We start from the raw sequence: 15,576 nt of genomic DNA, 5'->3' as shown, positions 1-15,576 counted from the left end.
TCACTGCCTCTCCTTGGTTCTCTCCTTTGCTTCTCTCTTCCAGTCTCCAGGGACTTTCACGAAAGGGCTTATGTCTCTGTTCCATGGCTGAAGCTATTGTTTTCCAAAGTTTCCGCTGAATTTTCACTCACTGTAAAAATGGGGTACATGATGCCTGAGGGAGTCTGGGAGCTCAGCTATAGGTCACCACTGAAGTATATAATTTCTTGAATTTTATCTTAAACATTCAGGTGGATTTGCATTAAGTGTCATGTTATGTCTGTGCGTGTTGTATGAAGAAAAACTTTTTCAGAATCCTTTGATTAAAATTGATAATCAATGCTACGTGACATAACCCAGCACTGAGGGCTGCTTACACTACCGGCACAGGCCTGAAGACATTATCTACTATCCCCTAATTTACATCTTCAGGAATTCCTGATCCTAACAGAGCAACTTCAGTGTTTCTGAGAGTAACATTTTGTTTTTCTTCCAATTAACAACTGTTACCGAACTAAAAGCCAGAGATTATGATTAATCAATAATTGGATGTACGAAGGACTTATCGATTCATGAGCAGAAAGGAAAACTTCCAGTTGGCTTAGTGAATAGTAATGGAGACATCTGGGGAGGCTGTGGAAGGAGCAGGTGAAGATACAATACAATGTGCTTCTCTACTTCCAAAAACAAGATGGATTCCAAATTAAACTGTTGAATATATCTTGACAATAGGATACTGGACTGTCTACCATTGTCATGCCTTCAATGTCAGGATACAGTTAAATAGCAGAATGATGTAGATATGACTGATTGTAAAGGACTATGCTATTGTAATGACATGGGGGAATTTAGTGGGGGTGCAGGGCTTTGAGGATGGGGAATGGAAAATTCCAGATCCTATGAAACCATGTCATGGAGAAATTAAATAAATAGATTTTATTTTTTAAGATTTATTTATTTTTTTTTCTATATATTTTTTTATTATTATTTAACTTCATTAATTACATTGTATTATGTGACACAGTTACATAGATACTTGGGTTCTCCCCACCCCTCCCCAAGCCCTCCCACCATGGTGGATTCCTCCACCTTGTTGCCTAACCACAGCTCAAGTTTAGTTGAGATTCCCCCATTGCAAGCATATACCAAACATAGAGTCCAGTAAATTTTTGCTGATGGTATGTTGGAGCTTTCAATTGACTGGGATAATACTCTGCTAGCTCTGTCTTCAGACCAGAGAGGGTATACCTAAGAAGCCATTGAACTTGACTGGACAATAAGATTTATTTATTTTTATTACAAAGTCAGATATACAGAGAGGAGAGACAGAGAGGAAGATCTTCCGTCCAATGATTCACTCGCCAATTGACCACAACGGCCGGTGCTGAGCCATCTGAAGCAAGGAACCAGGAACTTCCTCCAGGTCTCCCACGTGCGTGCAGGGTCCCAAGGCTTTGGGCCATCCTAGACTGCTTTCCCAGACCACAAGCAGGGAGCTGGATGGGAAGTAGAGCTGCTGGGATTAGAACCGGTGCCTATATGGAATTTTGGTGTGTTCAAGGCGAGAACGTTAGACGCTAGGGCATGGCACCAGGCCCCTAATAAATTTTATTTTTTTTTGAGATTTATTTATGTATTTTAATACAAAGTCAGATATACAGAGAGGAGGAGAGACAGAGAGGAAGATCCTCCGTCCGATGATTCACTCCCCAAGTGAGCGCAGCAGCCGATGCTGTGCCAGTCCAAACCCAGGGACCAGGAACCTCTTCCAGGTCTCCCACACAGGTGCAGGGTCCCAAGGCTTTGAGCAGTCCTCGACTGCTTTCCCAGGCCACAAGCAGGGAGCTGGATGGGAAGTGGAGTTGCCGGGATTAGAACTGGCACCCGTATGGGATCCTGGGGCGTTCAAGGCGAGGACTTTAGCCCCAGGCCACGCCACCGGGCCCCAAATTTTAATTTTTTTTTAAAGATTTATTCATTTTTTATTACAGCCAGATATACACAGAGGAGGAGAGACAGAGAGGAAGATCTTCCGTCCGATGATTCACTCCCCAAGTGAGCCGCAACGGGCCGATGCATGCCGATCCAAAACCGGGAACCTGGAACCTCTTCCGGGTCTCCCACACGGGTGCAGTGTCCCAATGCATTGGGCTGTCCTCAACTGCTTTCCCAGGCCACAAGCAAGGAGATGGATGGGAAGTGGAACTGCCGGGATTAGAACCAGCGCCTGTATGGGATCCTGGCGCGTTCAAGGCGAGGACTTTAGCCGCTAGGTCACGCCACCGGGCCCCCATATTTTAATTTTTTAAAGAGTAAATTTTATTTCTAATGAGAATGAGTGAATGCCATCTGTGTTTGTTTGCATTGGTCAATGAACTGATATCAAGTTTGATCAGAAATTTAATATTATCTCAACCTGAGACCACACAAAATCAATATGGAAACATTTTCAATAATCTGTTTAATAAACCATGTTACATAATTTTAAAATTAAAATGTGTGTAATATAGAAACACAATTTTGGATGAGTTATTATTAGTTTCATTTTATTACTACTGTACTTATAGAATTGTATACATGTATATGATTTATCTAAAACATTTATTTTGTTGGCTGTCAAGAGTTATTATTTCCCAAGGTCAATATTGACTAGTTATTACCTTTGTGAATATTAATCTTAGATAATAAATTGAAATGGCTGGCTGGAAGACAATTCATACCTATGTCTTTTCTGAAATGGAATGGCTTTTGCCCAGAGGATGGATGAGTGCTATAGGGAGCAGGAAGGGATGTGCCTCTGTGGCTGCTCAGTTTTAGGTGGCATTCATCAACATGCTTTGTATTCAGATCTGTGTGGTTGTTGCTGTTCCTCCTCCCTACAGTTCCTTTGCCTTATGAATAGAATGTGATGTTCACATCTATCGAATTTGGTACTTCAGTAATACAATCAGCAGAGAGATCATAAAGCACATTGGTAGTTGCTATGGGTAGTACATGGAAAGCACATGGGTAGTAACATGGTGGACGAATGAATGCCGGGGTTCTAGTATTTGTTTCAGCCAATGCACTGTTATCAGAGAAATGCAAAACTCCTTCAATTATGATATAATTCAATGAAGAATACAGGACTATGCTTTGGTTTTTGTCTGTTTGTTTATTTGTTTTGCTTTTGTGGTGATGATTCTGTCTACTAAGAAAGCATTATTGTGTGACAAGCACAGTAAATTTTGATGTATAAACCAAAATGCATACATCTGTCTGTGATTTTATAACAATATGTATTTCTTTATTCACTGACATCAGTATCAACTGATTTAGTAGAAATATCTGGTAGTTAGATTTCAACCAAGGTGAAATTTCTTCCAAAATTATGAGCCCATTGTTACAATACATCCTTTTATTGCTGCAGTCACTACTGAGTCAATTCTAGATACTGACTCTATATCATAGATAGATAGATAGATAGATAGATAGATAGATAGATAGATATAATTATACACACACTGAGTGACATTTCAGGTTAGAAAAAATTGATGTTAAGCAAATGTAAAATTATGACAATTGCTGCATGCAGTTATATTTACATAGAATGACTACCTGCCTTTCTGTGCAAATAGTCAGTTATATTACATTATTGGTATTTTCCTTTGCAAACACAATGTATTAATCTTGCTTTCATCTCAGCAAATCTTTTTCAGCCACTAATGGTCTAATAAAAGACCTGGACTTAGAAGACACTCAAAACTGTCCTATGCCTCATGTGAAATAAATATTTTACACGGTCTTACTAAAAAATAAAACTCATTATTTCATCACTTAGTTTACAAATTTTGAATTAGATTTATTGAAACGATATTATGTGCTCTTAACTTATATCCAATTGTGTTTTATTCTGTTTTCTATTTTCTTTTTTTTTTTCTTTTTTTTTTTATTCCTTGATTACATTGTATTATGTGATACAGTTTCGTTCAACGGGGAATCACTCCACCCCTCCCCCCGCCCTCCCCCCATGTGGAATATTCCACCTTGTTGCATATCCACTGATCAAGTACAGTTGAGATTCCCTCTTTGCAAGCATAAACTATTTTCATGGCTTATAAATAACTTGTATAGATTGAGCACCATACGCCAGACCACATGAAAGTTAAAGGCCTTTATAGCAGAGCTAAATCCCAGTACCTGATTGAGTGTTGGAGCAGGACACCGGTCACATTATGCAGGGCTATGACAGTAACCAGCACATGAGAGATCAAGGTCCAAGGGTAGATTCTGTGGGGGATAAGTGGGCCCAACCCTGTGGACATGACATACTGCTTAGCTCAATAGTTGGGATGGTGACAGGCTGAATTAGGTGTGCACAAGGAACCCACCAACACTGATGGTACTGGGGCTGACAATAGGCTGGAAAGGTCCAAGCTGCAGCACTTGCATGAGCTTCCTAAAACAGGTGTGGAGCAGGCTGACCTACAATACAAAGGTTAAGACAGAGGCTATGCCAGGTAAGGGTATAGCACTGCTGGAGCATGTGAAATCTGGGTCTGGGAATGTGTTGAATGGGGAAACCTGGAAATCTCCTATAGGGGGCCATAGTTCACACTGATGAGCATGTGTTCCAGACCTAGGGGTCAGTTAAGCTGAGCAAGGTAGCCCCATCTGTTGGCAAGTGTATAGGTTGGTTTTGGAAGGGGCAGACAACGCAGTGCTGAGCAGACCTTAGCACACTGGTAAGTGCAGAAACTAGGCTGGAATGGAGGTCATGATGGGCTAGGGTATCACACCTACTGGTTCACATGAGCCTGGGATGGGAGCAAACTGAGCAGGGTCAGGTTGCAACACCCAGCAGCTAGAGTTGATACTGGGGGCTGGCTAGGTCAGGCCAGCTTACAACATCTAAAGGCAAAGGCTAAGACAGATGAGGGGCTATGCCAGGCTAGTACAGAGCAACCACTGTCATGTGGTTGGGAACAGGCCTGGTTGGGGAGCTAAGGGCACTCCCTGGCCAGGTTGTGATACCTACTGGTGAACGTGAGGGCCAGGGTGGGGGCTGTAGTTTGGTCTGGATATGATTGCAAGATCTCTCAGCATGTGTGTGGGCTGCATCTGTGATGCACTGGACTGGGTTAGACTCCAGCACCCACTAGTGCTTGTGAGAACCAGGGTAGGTGTAGAATGGCCTAGGGTAGGTCTCTGCCCCTGCTGAGCCACGAGTAAGCTGTGTCTGGGTACAGACCAGGCTTGGCTGGGCTGTAGTGCCCAACAACCAGAACCAGAATGGGTGAGGGCTGGTCAGGGAAGGCCACTGTTCCTGTGGGACAAGAGGTGGAGTAAGTAGTGCTGGCACATGGACCCACCAGTGTGTGCAAGATCTGACATTGAGAGAGATTCTGATGGAGGAGCTTGGTAAACTCCTCTGTTGGGACACAGTCCCTACAGGTGAGTGTAAGAACTAAGATGGGGAGCAGCCCAGACGAGGCCAAAATATGGTACCCATCTGCATACGTTTGGCATGAGTTGGGGGCGGGCCAGGCAGGGTCAGTCCATATCACTCACTGGTGAATCCGAGTGCCATAATGGAGTGTGGGTCTGTCTGGGTCAAGGCACAATACCAGCCACTCCACATGAGGGCCAGGTCTTGGGGCTGGCAGGGCTGGACTAGGCTGTAGCCCCTACTGGCAAATTCCGAGATGAAGTGGGCTGTGCCAGACTGGACTGCAGCACCCAAACAGCACATGTGAAACCCGGTGAAGAGGGGTGGATATGGACCCAATGGAGAGGCTGCGGGGGCCCCTTACTGGGCCACTACTCCCACTGGTGAACCTGAGAGCTGGGATGGGGGCAGACCAGACCAGGCAGGGCCACAACATCTGATGACCTACATGTGAGTTGAATCAGGGAAAAACCAGGCTGGGCTGACTGTCCCTTCTGGTACATGCATAAGCCAGTGTGGTGTTGGGTTGGTTGGGCTTTACCACAGAATCCGCTGGGTAGATGCTGCTACAGGAGTCAAATTCTGACAGGCACAGGCATGGCTTAGACAGGTAATGGCACCCTCAGGCACCAGTGTGGACTGGATAATGGGGTTGCTTGGGATGAACTGGGCTTCAATGCCCATTAACATGGATGAGAGCTGAATGGGATGTGGGGCAGATGGGACCAGTCTGCTATACATACTGGCAAGCACAGGAACTAGGGCAGGGGCAGGCCTGGTGGGGTGATTTATGGATTGTTCTAACTATGCTCACCTCCCACTGGGTTTTCATGAAGGCTGTTATGTGGTGGGCAGGATTGGGCTTGGCTCCAACAACCATTGGGTTGCATAAAACACAGGGCTAGAGACAGATTTGACCTAACAATTGCAACTACCAAGGTAGTAGGCTGATTTGGGTGATAGACCATGCCAGATCAGGTATTGGCAAACATACACAAGATTCAGGTCTGGGATGGTCTCAGATGAGGTTTGTTTGGTGATTCCATGGTCTCACCATGGAGTGCATATGTCAGAGGTGGGCCTCATCAGTGGCTTAGACAGAGCAGTGGACAGCATATCCAAATGTACATGGAGTATATGGCAGTACATTGGACCCTGGGAGGTTAAGAGAACACCTGGTACCATGGCAGAGAATGGAGGACAGAACAAATTGATCAACTACCCCAGCAAAGCATTGACATTGAAGATCTGTCAGACGGAGACACTAAGGTGGACTATAGCAGCCAGTGGATTTGGAAGAGATTTCATCATGATTGGAGTGGTCGAATCGCTAGCGATTCAGGACTGCTGAACAATCAAAACATCTTGAGAACTTCATGGCATTGCAAATTTCTGTTTTTTCCTAGTGTTGATTTTTTGTTATGGCTTTTCATTTAGTGGGATGTATGGTGACTGTGTAGTGGAGACCAGCATGTCCAGATGTGAGGATGCAGTGCAGTGTCCATCTCTGCTTCCAGATCAAAGACAGATTGCTAATTACACTATCAGCTGTATTCTGACAATAGGATGCTGGACTCTCTGCTGTTGTCTGTGCCCGCAATGATGGGCATGTGACTGAAGAATTATGCTGTAGTAGTGATATAGGGGAATTTGGTGGGGGCAAGGGAATGGGGATGGGAAATCCCAGGGCCTATGGAACTATATAATAGATTGATGATGATGATGATTTAAAAAGAAGTAAAAAAAATGAAAAATAAAAATAATTTTTAAAAAATCTCTGAAATGAAGATTCTGTTATCTGTTTTAACTGGAATAGCCCACAGTTTGGCTGGGATGTTAGACTTTCGACGCATAGGCCTTTTTTACTTTCCTAATTGTAAACATTAAAAGGGTTTTTAAAACACTGACGGTTTTATATTTTTAAAACTTGAGGGTTTCAAGTAGAGTTAGTTGAATCTGCACAGTGTAAAGCTTGGCTCTGTTTTGCACTAGACTCACAGTCATCTGTGGCTGACTTTCTTGAAAGATAGCAATGATGCCATTTGCTCTAATTAAGTGTGTTAAAAGAGCTGGCTTTCATGTTAGACTTGATTTTCCTTTTGGGCTGCTGAATCAGGATGCCACAGAAAGGCTTATGTAGAAAAATCAGGCATCTGCTTCTCAAAGTAGTGCATCCTGGAGAGTCAGATCAAAGCACCAACTGGTTCAGTCTGGTGTGGACCCAATTTTTGGATTCATGTTCAGAATTTCCCCACTGTAATCTCACAGGGTACAAGGGGCATTGGAGCTCTCTGGGGTCCCTTTGAAATGGTCATTAATCTCATTCATGAGAACTCTTTGTATTTCTTGATCGAATCACCTCTCAAATGTCCTACCTCCTATTGTCATCACCTAGGGATTAGGACTTCAATAGGCATTTCCATGGGAAGGGGTAATGCCACGAGATCTCCATACAATGTTTCTGGGAAGGCAGAAAATGGCATGGTGAGGCAGGCAGCTAGTTTAGTCTCACAGGCTTGGAAGCCACTGCCCCAGCGCCCTCTAGGTGTTCCCTCCTGCCCACCTGTGATGCTCACCTGTCATCAGCTGGAGTCTCAGAGGGGGTGGTTTCCCACTGTTGTGTAGCCACTCCCCTCACAAGGCACTAGAAAGGCTCATGGTAAGGAGGGGCTCACTCTCTGGGTCCTGTGCTTCTGTCACTTTAGCACTCTTGGCCCCCCGTACCTCATTGCTCTCTGGCTTTTCACGCACAGACTCCAAGGTCAGGTGTTCCCTGGTCATGGGCCTTGTGTGTCTGTTTTCTTCACTCTCTGTCACTGCTTGGTCAGGACATTGAAGATAACAATGTCAAGATGCTTTGTGTTTCTAATTTGTGTTCCAGGAGAGGTGAGGTTTAGCAGTAGTGGAACATGGGCAGAGAAACCAGGAAATGATGAATGTCTAAAGCAGTGGGTATAACACCAGGCTTACATTGCACTTTTCATTTTGTTTTTATTTTTTAAGATTTATTTATTTATGTATTTATTTGAGAGGTGGAAATACAGAGAGGAGGAGAAATGTAGAGGAAGATCTTCCGTCCGATGGTTCACTCCCCAAGTGGCTACAACAGCTGGAGCTGCGCCAATCCGAAGCCGGGAGCTCTTCTGGGTCTCCCACACGGGTGCAGGGTCCCAAGGCTTTGGGCTGTTCTCAACTGCTTTGCTAGGCCACAAGCAGGGAGCTGTATGGGAAGCGGGGCCACCGGGATTAGAACCGGTGCCCATATAGGATCCTGGCGAGTGCAAGGCAAGGACTTTAACCACTATGCTATCGCTCCGGGCCCACACTTTTCATTTTACTGTTTAATAAACTCAACAAACTTTTGTGCTTTTGGAATACTTAGTTCCTCAACTGAGAAAAAAAAAGCATGGTAGTAACTCATGGTGTGAGTCAGCTTGGAAGATTAAATGAGGTGATGTACATCATCTGAAATGGTCTCAGCCACTGTAAGTGTTGCGAATATGATTAGAAGTAGCTCTTCATATTCTCCTGAAAAGTTTGATTAATGATACTCTGCTGTGTAGATGCTCATATCTAGGAATAACATTGAGGGGAACACAGCTGTAAAAGACCCATCAAAAACATCTTCACTCATCTTAAAGCCAATTCTAGAGATCATACTGAGCATCTCATTTTAGGAACAGTTTCCTTGGCTGTTTAGGTCATGTAGTGTTGGAAAGCCTACATTTTCCCAAGTTGTGACAGTCAAGCTTTGGATGCCATGCTGAAGAAATAAGAGAAAACAAAACAATGGCCTGTAAGGTAGCTAATGGTTTCCTGCTGCAAAGCCACTGTGTTTGGCATTCCCAGAGTGCGGATTGGGAGGGTTGTTTGTGACAGTCCCAGGCTTAGATGCTGCTCCACAAGCTTAGCTTCTCACATTTATGATACGGAGTCATTTATACTTCTCCTTTGCTACTCTTTTGATATCTGTAGTGATATCTTATGCTTCATCCTGATAATTGAGTTTTCCTTTTTTTTTTTTTCCTTTTGTCAGGTCTACCAGAGTCTCATCAATTTTATTGATTTATTTTTTCATAAGAGTTGGCTCTGTGCACCATCAATTTTTCTTTGTTCTCAACTTCATTGATTCTTGTTTTTCTCCCAGCTCCCTGATTTCTTCTGCCCTTCATTCTCATTTTTTCCCCCTGAGTCTGTAGGACTGAAGCTAAGACCACTTGTAATCTTTCACAGTATGTGCAGTTTGTCCTTTCATTCTTACTGTGACTTGAGATGCATGCTACAAACTTTATTATGTTCTACTAACATTTTCAACTCGTTCAATATATTTTCTCTTGCTTTGAGACTGAATCTTTGACTCAGGGATCATTTAGTAGTTTCCAAACATTTGATATCGTCCCATTATCAAAGAAATGTGGAAAATGAAAGTAAGACAATTCAAATGCTTTTTACACTTTTCATAGTCCCTTTGTGCATTCAATGAGATTTTGAAAAGAATGTGTATTTGTCTGTGGTTGGGGATTTGTTGAACTCTTCCATAATTTACTGATGCTCCATTCATTTGTTCTAGAAGCTGTGCAGAGAACATGGTTAAGGTTTCTAACTATAACTATGGAACTGTTTGTTTGAATCCTGCTTTTATTTTTAATGTCTTATTTGTATTTTTGCCCTTTAATCATTCTGTCATGCTTCTCTCTTGTTCTGGTAAATGTCTTTGCTTTCATGTCTACTATGTCTCATATTATTATGGTCCGTCTTATTTTTCTTTGATTAATGCTATGTTATAGGTCTTTTTCTCCCCTTAAACTTTAATGCTGACTATTTTGTTTTACTTGTGGTAAACTTTTGTAAACATTATCTGCTTGGGTAACAACTTTTAATCTGTTTGGGTAGTATCTAATTTTAAAAGGTCCTTTGCATTACATTGCAATATTGATATGCTTGAAATTAATATTTCATGTATGTGTATGCATTTTACTTCTCTATTTTTGCTTTTTTCCTTTTTCTGGATTACTGGAACATGCACACTGCGATGCATTTTTTATTTATATTTCTTGTGATATTTTATTTACATAGCTTTGTTATTGGTTGCAAGCTAATGCATTTCATATGCAAATGATTTTTCTGCAGTTTACTCTGAACCAAATTGCATTCTATCAATCGAGCGATACCTAGAATTTTTTTTCCTTTTATGTCCTTCATTTCCCCCTTCATAATAACAATTTGTTTAAATATTTCCTCCGTTTGCATTTAGAACTGCATTAGATGGTCTAATGATTAATCTCTCAAATGTCAAATGTAATTTAGACAACCCAAGAGAAGAACCACTTATTGTGGAATCTATGTAAATTTTGTTATGCTCCTCTTCTGGAAATGAACAGGTTTTTCTTTGTATCATTTCTTCCTCCTGAGATGTTGCAGTACAACCATGATTTTAGCACAGGCCCACTGGTGGCGATTTTTTTGGCTTTGCCTCCTCGGGCATTTGTGCACACTTTTTTTCTGGAAGGTTATCTTTGTCGGCTGAAAACGTCTTCTTCTCTTGCAGATAAGGTAGCATTCTTCTCTAATTGTTTGCAAGACTTCTTCATTTTCTTCAGTTTTCAAAAGCTTAATTCTGTGGATCTTGGTATAGATTTCTTTGAGTCTATTATATCTAGAGTTCATTCAGCTTCCTGAATTGTTAAGTTTATGTTTCCTTTCAAAAATTAGGAATTTAAAATTTTACTTAGTCTTTTTTTAAATCCTTTCCCCTTTTGTTTATACCTGATTTTAAATCTCTTCCCCATTTCTTTTCCTTGTTTTTTGTTTTAAACTCTACTGCCCTATGTTTCAACTGTCTTTTTCCTCTTCATCCCTTGTTTCTATTGGTTAATTTTATGTGTTAAGATTTTTATTTATTTCCATTTTTGTATTTATCAGCTTCAATTTTCATTGCTTGAATGATATTAACAATTGTATCCCTTTGCTGTAGTTTTTTACTTGAAATATTTTAAAAGTGAGAGATATTTTACAATTATCATCCTGGCTGTTTGCAAGATTTTGTCAGAGAATTCTACTGCTGATCATTTCACAATATTCATTATATTCTTTCCCATTCTGCTTGATATCATCTAAGGTTTTGATATAATTCACAATTTAAAGTCAAACATGGATTTTTTTTTTCTGTTATGTCTTGAAATGTTAGAGCTTACCCATGTTTCTATTAGTTGGGTCTTTCAATACTTCTATGGGAGTCATAGCAGGGAGTGTGACCTCACAATTTCCATGCAGACGTGGGAAATAACATTTTCTTCTTAACTTACCCCTGATTTGTGACATCCCTGTTATTATTGAATAGAGATGAGGATTTGGATGCCTCACGTGGTCTCCACTGAAACAAAATGGGAAGAGGAACAGTGGAATCCTGGCCACCTGAGTGGCCTTTGGTGACAATTCCCTTGGCCCTCCACCAGAACCCTAAGTGTATGGACATCCAGGTTCCCCATTCTGCTGCCGCCTGGGAAGAAATGGAGCCCACTATGTTTTTCCTTTAGCATGTGGACATGTGTGGTTATTACAAGGTATCTGGCATCTCCAATTACCCAGTACAACATATTTTGGTTGAAGCTTTTGTGTTTATGTTTGACTGTTTATTTTGCTTTTTGCTTATTTTAAATTGTGTTTCAAAGTCCCAATGTATTTTGCATTTGAAACATGTAAGTAAAGAGTCGGGGCAATGGCCTAGTGGCCAAAGTTCTTGCCTTGAATGTGCCCGGGGATCCCATATGGGCACCGGTTCCAATCCCAGCAGCCCCACTTCCCATCCAACTCCCTGCTTGTGGCCTGGGAAAGCAGTCAAGGATGGCCCAAAACCTCGGGACCCTGTACCCACATGGGAGAACTGGAAGAATTTCCTGCCTTCTCAAAGCCAACAGGGGAATGTGGGCTCTCCTGCTGGACAACCACTCCCAATGGAAAGTGTGAGTGGGGATGGGAGCAGACCAGACCAGGCAGGGCTACAACACCTGTGGGCCTCATGTGAGCTAGATTAGAGAAGGGCCAGATTGGGCTGACTGTTCCGACTGGTGCAAGCAAATTCGAGTGGGTGAGAGTTGGTTGGGCTCTGCTGGAGAATCAGATGATAGAGGCTGGTACTGGGGGCTAATTCTGTCAAGTTAAATGGCAGAACCACCTGGAGAGTGCATAATCTGGAAGTTCAAGTGCCCTAGTGGGGAGATAGTGGGCACCACCCTCATGGGTTACCACTCCCCCTGGAGAGCACAAAACCAGGACAGGGTCAGGGGTGGCTAGACAGAAAGGCACCTGCCAGTATGTGTGTGGACTGGATAGTAGGTTGGTTGGGTTGAACTAGGCTTCAATGCCCATTGACAAGTATGAGAGATAAATGGGATGTGGGACAGACTGAACACACCTGCAGTATATACTGCAATGCATGGGAACCAGGGTAGGGAGCAGGCCTGGTGGGGGTTATGAGGAGTCGCCCCAACTTGGCTTCAGCTCCCACTGGTTTGCATCAGGACTGAGTATGAAGTGGGTAGGATCGAGTTGGACTACAACACCCATTGGTTCAAGTAGAAGACAGGGCTGGAGGCAGAACTGACCCAGTAATTGCCACGACCAGCATGTGCATAAGCTGATTGGGGCGACGGACTGTGCCAGACCCTGTACTGCAAACACACACAAGAATCAGGTTTGGGATCATCTCAGATGAAGTTTCTTTGGAGATCCCTCCAACTGAACTGCTGATCTCAGAATCCAACCATGAAGAGACTATGTCAGCCAGTGGATTCTGAATAGTTTTCATCACGATTGGAACAGCAAGACTGGCAACGTATCAGACCTGTTGAACTAGCAAAACTGCTTGAACAGGACCTTCAGAGTCTGCCTCACATGGGGGCCCTGGGATGGGTGGGAGGCTGGGTGGAGCTTTTCCTTTGTTTCTCCTCTAACTCCAGATACAGGGAAAAAACGATGATATTAGCATGGAAACAATGGCATTACACACTTTCCTGTGGCACTTGACCCTTTGTACATTAATCAACTAAGTAAGAGTATTAAAGAAAAAAAAAGTTCTTGGCTCCTGGCTTCGTATTGGTGCAGCATTGTCATTGCAGTCAATTGGGGAGTGAATCATCAGACAGAAGATCTTTCTCTTTGTCTCTCTGTATATCTGACTTTGCAATAAAAATAAATAATAAATCTTAAAAAAATATGTAAGTAAACAAAAAGCAAAAAGTCAAAAAGGAAAAAGTCAACCAAAAACCTTGTATGTCTTTCCTGGAATGGTAATTTCCAGTAAATATATTTTGTTCTTCCCAATTTTCAGTCTTCTCTTAAGCTTGTTTTCATCATAACTGCCAGGATTTTTAGCTGTACTCGAACTAAAAAGACCGTGTCGACCTCATCTTCTTGTAACTGAAGACCGACGTGCTTTAGGAAGCATAGTGAGAAAAAACTGTTTTTTGTTGTTGTTGTTGTTGCGGTAGTTTTTGTTGTATTTTGTTTTGCTTGGAATGCAGCAGCCCTGAGCACCAGACTTTCCATTTCATGTTGTCCCTCCTCATCTACAGCTTTTCTGAATATTATCAATGAGGACTGTCAACCTATAGAAAACATGGCTTAGGCCACTCAGAAATGTGAGATAGCTGAAATTCGGATCCAACTGTGACCTCCCCCACCACCGCTTGAATCCCATTAAACCCTGAGTTAATAAAGAACGTTTTTTTAAAAAAATTCTGACTCAAAATTCCAAGCCACAAAATTAGATCGACACATTCAATATCTGCACAGAGTAAGAGAAAATGCAACACCAGCAAACAATAAAGCAAAAGTATTTTCACATGTAACTGTGTCACATAATACAATGTAATTAATGAATTAATAATAATAAATAAATAAAAAAAAAACAAAGACCAGCTTTACTCCCAAATATCCTGAATTCTTTTAAAAAAAAAATCACCAAATAGGAGAACTGTGTAAACACTAGATAGATAGATAGATAGATAGATAGATAGATAGATAGATAATTTTTGGATGTCATCTCTTGGTGGGGTTTTCAACTCCCCATGTGTTTAAAGGCTATTGGTGTTCACTTTTTTGACTTGTTTATTCATAATCTTTGCCTTTCTAAAATTGATTGATTGTTCTGCAACTGTGGCTTGCTTACCTGCCACAGTATTCTCTACAACCTGTTTGATGTTCTCTACACCTTAAGTGTTGCAAAAACACACACACAAAAAAAAAAAAAAAAAAAAAAAAGGTCGAGTAGAAATAATTTTGAAGTGCTGTAAAAACATTTTACAGTTGGAGGGAGAAAGCACGTAATGATTGTAGAGCTCCAGAATAAAAACCCAAAGTAGTTATTATTTACACCTCCCCCTGCCCCAAACAACAATTTGGACTGAAACTGCATCTCTGTGTATTTAGATCCCCTAGATCCACTGTGTACTTGATCTCAAATGAAGAAAGGACATGAATTATTCCACTTAGTTTGAAATAAACACAGGTTTTTTTTGAACACAGCTCTGAAAACAGAGAACAGTATTAAGAGAGGCCCCACTGTGGCATAGTGGCTAAATATGCTGCCTGAGATGCCAGTGTTCTTTATCATAGAGGCACCAGTTCGATCCCTGATTATTCCACTCCCAGTCCAATTCTGTCCCGCTGCTACTGCAAAGGCAGTGGAGCATAGTTCACTTGCTTAGGCCCCTGAATTCCACATGGAAGACCTGCATGGAGTTCCTGGCGCCTGCCATTGCAGCCCTCTGGGGAGTGAACCAGAGGGCCTCTCTATCTCTCCTTCTACTTCTGTAATTCCTTCAAGTAACTATGTCAATCTTTTCTTCAAAACAAGTGTTAAGGGTAATGGATGCCAGAATAACCTGGTTCTACCACTCTCTCAGGTTTCTGACCGTATTCACACACCCTGTTCAGACCTCAGCATCCACTGTGGGAAGCTTTAGCACACACACGGATGTCTTGTCATAATCACCTTGTCCTGCCAAGGCCTGTCTGTGAGTTTGTCTTCCCACGGAGGGGAGAAACCCCGAAAGGAAGCGATACGCATTGTTTGTTCTTTTCCCTCTTTAACACCTGGGACAGCCATTCCAGAATTGTGTCCCAAGAAATGTTATTGAATGGATGTGTGGATGAAAAAATATTGTAGC

The sequence above is a fragment of the Ochotona princeps genome, chromosome Y, assembly GCF_030435755.1.
Source record: "Ochotona princeps isolate mOchPri1 chromosome Y, mOchPri1.hap1, whole genome shotgun sequence".
Lineage (NCBI taxonomy): Eukaryota > Metazoa > Chordata > Mammalia > Lagomorpha > Ochotonidae > Ochotona > Ochotona princeps.
The sequence above is the reverse complement of the archived record's forward strand: the minus strand, read 5'-3'. Positions refer to the sequence as shown.